Source organism: Silene latifolia, chromosome Y (genome assembly GCF_048544455.1).
Source record: "Silene latifolia isolate original U9 population chromosome Y, ASM4854445v1, whole genome shotgun sequence".
In the NCBI taxonomy this organism is placed as follows: Eukaryota; Viridiplantae; Streptophyta; class Magnoliopsida; order Caryophyllales; family Caryophyllaceae; genus Silene; species Silene latifolia.
In genome coordinates this window covers 298521030-298528167 of record NC_133538.1, presented here as the reverse complement: position 1 = coordinate 298528167, position 7138 = coordinate 298521030, and the positions used below count along the sequence as shown (strand labels likewise).

The 7138-nt window shown below is 39.6% G+C and overlaps 1 non-coding gene across 1 annotated transcript; it reads right to left on the bottom strand.

Moving 5' to 3' along the window:
- Positions 1 to 3797: 3797 nt before the first annotated feature.
- On the bottom strand, positions 3798 to 3904 carry LOC141634980 (small nucleolar RNA R71). Its single transcript, XR_012539693.1, has one exon. It is a non-coding gene; the product is annotated as a small nucleolar RNA R71 (small nucleolar RNA).
- Positions 3905 to 7138: the final 3234 nt, after the last annotated feature.

Below are 7138 nucleotides of genomic sequence, written 5' to 3'. Positions count from 1 at the left end.
CTAGAATTGTTCTAGGCAATAAAGAATAATGAGAGATGCTTACAACGGAAATTGAGTACACTTGTAATCATGAGATGTACAAGAGGATGGGTCCCGCACACTGTGAAAACAGTGGGAGCTATTCTAAGGCTAGAGAGTCTATGTCTAGATTGGATCTAGAAACATACTCAGAAAATTTTGTAATGCAAATGTATACATTACAAAGGAAAACGAGTATGTAGTAAGGTTGAGTAAGGTACAAGAAGTTGATAAAACCTACTAACCAAAGCCTTTTCATAGGCTTAACATGATGAGTCATGTCATATGTCATTTCAATTGGATTGAGATGAACAACTACATACAAGATCAAATTGGATTATAAGAATATGAAGTAGTAATCAGGTATTGACTATTCATATGTGATAATCACATTTGTCGTTCGAGTTTTTAAATCTAAAAACTCATTTTATACTTTGTTACATCCAAATGGGTCGTAGAGACAATTATTGAACCCCATTAAAGTGAACAAGGATTAACATAGTATTCGTCCATAGTCACTTGCATGCGGTGACGTCTCGAAGTGACTAGAGTGTGGTGCGATTGATGGAAAGTCCAAGGCCATAGAGTCATAAGAGATGACTAGTCGATCACATAGGCAGACGGTTTGGAACACTCTGTCGGGCCTAATGACCTCTTATAGAGTTCTGGAAAATTCATATAGCCTGGTCGTGGTGAGAGCTACTATAGTATTCTAATGAGTCGATTCTTTTGACTAAAGACTATTCGCCCAAGGTGGCACAGTTTCATAGTAACTTTGATTTATGATCCTACGACCTTCGTAAATGGGTTTAAAAGGGCTTATTTTGGGTTATGATGAGCTGTACCTAGTTGAAGGGAATAGTGCGATAGGAATTGTCCACCCCCTTGTCAGGGTTATAACAATTTCTCAGGGCCACTCGAGGAGTAATGAACTAGAAATGCATGGCCACGCTCGGAAGGTATCTATGGTAGATAATTCCAGTCAATCAGTTGTTCTCCAGATCGAGGAAACCACTCTCGATATGGTCACTTGCAAGTACGACCTGAAAGATACCTTGCATTAAGTGGGAGATAGAAATAAGACAAGAGAATTGGTGACGCACACTTGTCGAGGACAAGTGGGAGATTGTTGGAATGTCCTCGACAATAATGCGATCACATTTTTGATCATATTGAGATCACATGTTTAAATCTCATTTTAAAGAATACATGTGGGAATGTAATACTTCATAGTCAACTGGTCCACACATATCGGTAATGATTGGCTGACTAGAGTTTGACGTTACTATCATACGACGGTGGTGACCAGTTGATCCCCTAAGGTCATACCTATAGGTGATGTGATCAATATTTGAGCATATTTAGTCCCCGAATTAGCCTCGTTCCTCTGCTTTTTAGTGCATAATTGGGTCATTTACTATCTTTAGTCTTTTGTTTTGCATATTCTTTGAGGTTTTGTTTCCTTGGTAGGAGAGGAGTGCAAACCTTGCATTTTCATGGCAAAATAGAGCTAAATTGATCGAATCTAATGACCAAGCATCAAAGAGAAGACAAGACTAGAAGGCATTTGTACATAATGTAGTAGATGGGCAATGATGAAAAAGATCCTTGCATTCCCGACAAAATCCTGGATGATTGTTGAAAGAAGAAAATAAGAAATGGAAGCTGAGCTAAGATCCGCTCGTCGCACCCCTCGGGACGCCCGTCCAGAAGTTCCCCAAAACGCTCGTCCAAGCTGCCAGGCCGCTCGTCCAGAAGCTCCCCAATCCGCCCGTCCCGACCCTAGGACGCTCGGATTGTCCTCCAGAGAAACACGCCCCCTTCTTTCTTCATTCGAGATGCGCATATTTTTGAAAGACTAGCTAAAAGGAGACCTGCATCTTTTCTTGAGAAGAGCGATTCCTCAAGGACTTAATCGTCATTTAAGCCCTTATTAACCCTAATTTGTGCACCTAATCCCCACTATAAATACCCCATTAGTCTAATTAGATTATCAGGTTCTTCTTATCAATATTTAGTGTAGTTTATATTATTCTAATCTCTTTTTAATCTTGTAATCAACTTCTAATCAAGTATTAATACAAATCTCATTTCCTTAATTTCTCGATTGTTCATCTTTTATTTTGGATAATTGAAGATTATTTGGGTTTATTGGGAGATTGACAACCTTCCATCAATCATCAAGTACTTCTATTATTCTTTCCATTATTATTTTGGAATCATCATTAGGTATAACTCTCCTAATCCCTTTTTAATTATTGTTAATCATCTTCATTTATTCATCATCTTTTGCTTTGTTAATATGATTGACAACCTTGTTAACATGTTAAACTTGATAATGAGTTAGTAGTTTTCTTAACTAGGGTTAATGGGGAATTAGGGGAAACCAACATGGAGGATGATTCATGATTAATTTAAAATGTTTTCATAATTTATTTTCTTGCTTGTTGTGATCTCAACTTATGCACATGTTATGTTTGATGAAATGCGAGCCTATGAATCCTTGCATTTTTTACCCATCACTTACCTTTTCAATGAGACTTGTAAGACATAAACCAACTCGAGTCTCATTAGACCATGCATATAGTTGAGTAGGGAGGATTAAGTCGACTTGTAGGTGTTGTACAATCTAATCGATTCGGCTCTGGGACCCAAACCTTCCTAGGATTGTAAGATATAAACCAACTCGATCCTATCACAACAATAATTGCTTGCTTATAATTTGAGAATATGTTTGTATGATCAATTCTCATGAATCCCCTATGAACCCATGACACCCTAGTGCTTTTAATCAATTGTTTACATCTCATTTTAGTCATCTTGCTTGTTTACTTTTATTTTATTTAGTTTGGTGATCTTCTTATCTCAACCCAAATTGTGACACCCCTAGACACCACTACTTGCAATCGAAAATCCTACATCAATACCCGTCCATTGGGATCCGACCTTTACTTACCTCTTTACTAGTAGTAGAGTTGTTTGTGAAGTTATAAATATTGTTTTGGTCTAGGTGCTCCTAACGACAAGTAACCGAAATCTAAGCTAAGAAAGCGATCGACCAAAAATGGCGCCGTTGCCGGGGACGGTGTTAACGTGATTTGATTTTCTTTGATTGTTATTAGTTGTGTCTTTCATTGCCTTGGGGAAGTAAAACTCCTCAAGGTTTGTTCTAATTGTTTTCGAGTTGTTTGATATTTTGCATGTCTAGAAGATCACAAGGTAACTTGTTACCCATTGATCACGAAATTGAAATGACTTTGATAACCAATAGAAGACTTGCTAGAAATACTTTGAGAGGTATTGGTGAGGTTGTAGATATTCAACCAAATACTATTGAGTTCATCAACCCTTTTGCAAGAGAAGGAGAGGAGAACCCAACACAAAATCAATCACACAACCACCCCACAATGCCTAAGTTTTCATCACATTCCGTACCAATCGAGGAGAACCTACCCAATGGTACTCCCACACCACAACACTTAACCGGAAATTTCATTGCAAAATCCGCATTTATCCAATTAGTCGAAAGAAGCCAATGTGGGGCGATGCCTAGTGAAGACCCTCATTCCCACATGGAGACTTTTTGTGACTATTGTGATGCGATTTCACAAACCGGAGTGACTCAAGACCAAATTCGATGGGTCTTATTTCCTTTTTCTCTAATTGACACCGCGAAACAATGGCTGAAGAGCCTTGATAAGGCTACTTTTGGAAATGACTCTTAGAAGAAGTTGGCTCTAGCTTTCTACAAAAAATTCTACCCTCCGGAAAAGACTAACATGCTAAGAGCTCAAATTATGAGTTTTAAGCAAAGGGACGAAGAATCTTTGTATGAAGCTTGGGAGCGATTCAAAGGAATTTGTCGCTCATGTCCTCATCATGGACTTAGCGAGTGGTTCTTGGTACAACAATTTTGGAATGGCCTTTATGAAGACTCAAGAAACATTCCCAACATGGGATCAAATGGCATGTTCACCGAAGTTGACGATAATCAAACTTGGAACAAGATTGAGGAAATGGCGGTCCATAATTCACAATATAGTAGACCTCACAAGGTACTAGAGAAGGAAAGCATGAAGTGGACTGTATTACTCAATTGGGTGCTCAACTTAGTGCTCATATTGATACCATTAACTTGAAGTTTGAAGAATCTATGGCTAAGCTTGAAGAAGCCTCAAAATCACCAAAACATCATGTTAATGCCATGGTGGCATCTTCATCAATCCCAAGTGGGATATATGAGAATTGTGGAACTTTGGGACATGACCTAAGTGAATGTAAGGGAACAAATGAGCAAGTGAATGCTTTTCAAGCATACAAAAGTGGTCTTATTCCAACTATTACAATGAAAACACCAAATTCCACCCAAATCTCTCATACAAAAGCCAATTTGTTCAAAACCCTCAACCAAAATACACCCCACCTCCCATGAGAAACAAAAATCAAAGACCCTTTTTCAACCAAAACCAAGGTTATCAAAATCAAACTCCATACAATCAACAAAGTGACCAAGGTTTTGATGTTTAAAAAGCGGTCCTCCAAATGCAAAAGAATCAGCAAGAATTTTTCACTCAAATGCAAAAAGATAGCCAAGCAAAAGACATCACCATCAACAACATCCTAGCCAACACAAAAATGTTGGAAACTCAAATGACCCAACTAGCACAAAAGGGGCAATTACCACCTCAAAGTAATCCCCAAAGACATGAAACGGTTAGTGTCATTCACTTGAGGAGTGGTACGAGATATGAAGGACCAAAGAAGCAAGTTGAGGATAAAGTTGTGGAAGCTAGTGACAAGGAAAGAGTTGTGCAAAACTCTAGGGAAGAAGAACCCACCAATCAAGAAGTTTCAAAGAAAAGTGAAGAAAAGGCCAAAGAGAAGGAGCCCATTGTGATTAGACTTCCATTCCCGAGTCGTCAAGCTAAGCCTCAGTTTGATGACCAACTTGGAAAATTCATAGAAATTGTAAAGAATTTGGAAGTCTCGATTCCCTTCACGAAATTGATTAATCACGTTCCGGCCTATGCGAAGTACATGAAGGACATCCTTACGAAGAAGAAATCAATCCGGAAGCTTGAGACTATTGCCTTCACTAAGGTGAGTAGCGCCATCCTTCAAGGGAGTTCACCTCCAAAACTCAAGGATCCGGGAAGTTTCTCCATTCCATGCACTATTGGTGACACTACAATCAACAAAGCTTTATGTGACCTTGGGGCAAGTGTTAGTGTCATGCCATATTCGGTTAGCAAGAGGCTAGGAATGGGAGAACTCAAATGTACCAACATCATGCTTTAAATGGCGGATAGATCAACAAAGACACCTTAGGGGTATGGGAAGATGTTCCCGTGAGAATTGGAAAATTCTTCATCCCGGTGGATTTCGTTATTGTTGACATGGAAGAAGACTCCAACATTCCTATTATCTTAGGAAGACCTTTCTTGCACACCGCAGGAGCGGTGATCGATGTGAAGCATGGAGAGCTCACCCTTGAAGTGGGAGATGAATCCATCACTTTCAATCTTGACAACACCATGAGAGCTCCCCGATTGCATGAGCCATGTTTTATGGTTGATCACTATAGCCGGAAGGATAATAGGAAGAAGTTGGAATTTCAATGGAAAAAGAAAGTTGATGATGCTCCATCAAAAGAGCAAGGAAATAGAAATAGTAAGGGCTTGAAAAGCTCACCCATGACAAGTGAAGAAGATGGCCTCATTGGCCAAGACAAGAAAGAAGGAGAGTTGTCTCCATCAACTCAAGAAATGTTTAATGATCAAGTAGATGAAGTTTGCGGTCTTTGGGATGATGAGTTTGAAGGGATATTCAATCCCTACATTGGTAATGCTATGAATCAAGACCATCATGGAGAACAACAAGTGCAAAAATCTATTCAGGACCTTTATCATGATAATGAGCAATCTTTCGACTACTTCTTCAAGGTGTTGAGTAACATCAACAACACCCTGAACATGCCCCCTTGACATCTCACATTGGATGAGAGTTTGGTGGAGTCCTCCCTAAACCACTATTTGTAAATATTCTATATTTTTTTGGTGAAATGTGAGATATATATATATTTATATATGTATCAAAAAATAGATGTCATGGGTACAAACCAACTAAAACCAGATTACATAGTTCCAATTTTCTTAAGCCATTCTAGTTTTAAGACAGTTAGCTTCTTATTGTCCCTTCCTCGAACTCTCATCCTCATGTCATCAATAATGTGTGCAGCAACCTTCTCAGGCCTTAGGAGGACACCATCAGCTCTGCACTTATTTCTATGATGCCACACATGATAGACAGATCCCAAAACCAGACCTGCTTGTACCCCTTTTTGCATCTTAGTTCCAGCAGCTTGTATACACCATTCAATCACATTGCCAACTGATAAATAAAGGCCAGTTTTCTGCTGCATACACTGAACGATCCTGGAACTGTAATCACACCTAAAGAACATATGTTCCAAGTCTTCAGGTGCCTGTCCACATAAGTAGCAGCAGTCATCAATGTCCAACCCATACCTGATCAGCTTATCTTTGGTTCTGAAAGCTCCATGTGCAAGAAGCCAGCCCATGAATTGGTGCTTTGGGACCACCCATTCATTCCATACCACACTACCCCAGCTAATCTTAGGACGAGCATCCAGGAGCCATTCATAACAACGAGCAGTAGAGAATCCTGCCCCCGGTATATCCCAGGCCCCATTTGTGTAAGCAGCGGCCAGATCCTGTTTCACTCTACAAATTCTCCTCCACACCCAACTTGTTTTAGTACTAGGCTTGTACTGCATCCAAGTCTGTCCTTTAAGATGGTTATGCTTCACCCATTTGACCCATATAGTGTCCTTATGCTCAGCAATCCAATTGACCAGCTTACCTATCAGAGCCTTGTTCATCAATTCCAGGTTTTTAATACCTAGACCACCCTCTACTTTAGGCCTACACACAATTTCCCATGCGACCAGTGGAACCCTATGGTAGTCAGCACAGTTATCCCATAGGAAATTCCTGCAAGTAGCCTCAACCTTTGCAAGAATTCCCTTTGGTAAAACAAACAATGATGCCCAATAAGAATGTAAAGTTGTCAAGACAGCTTTCACCAGGACAAGTCTCCC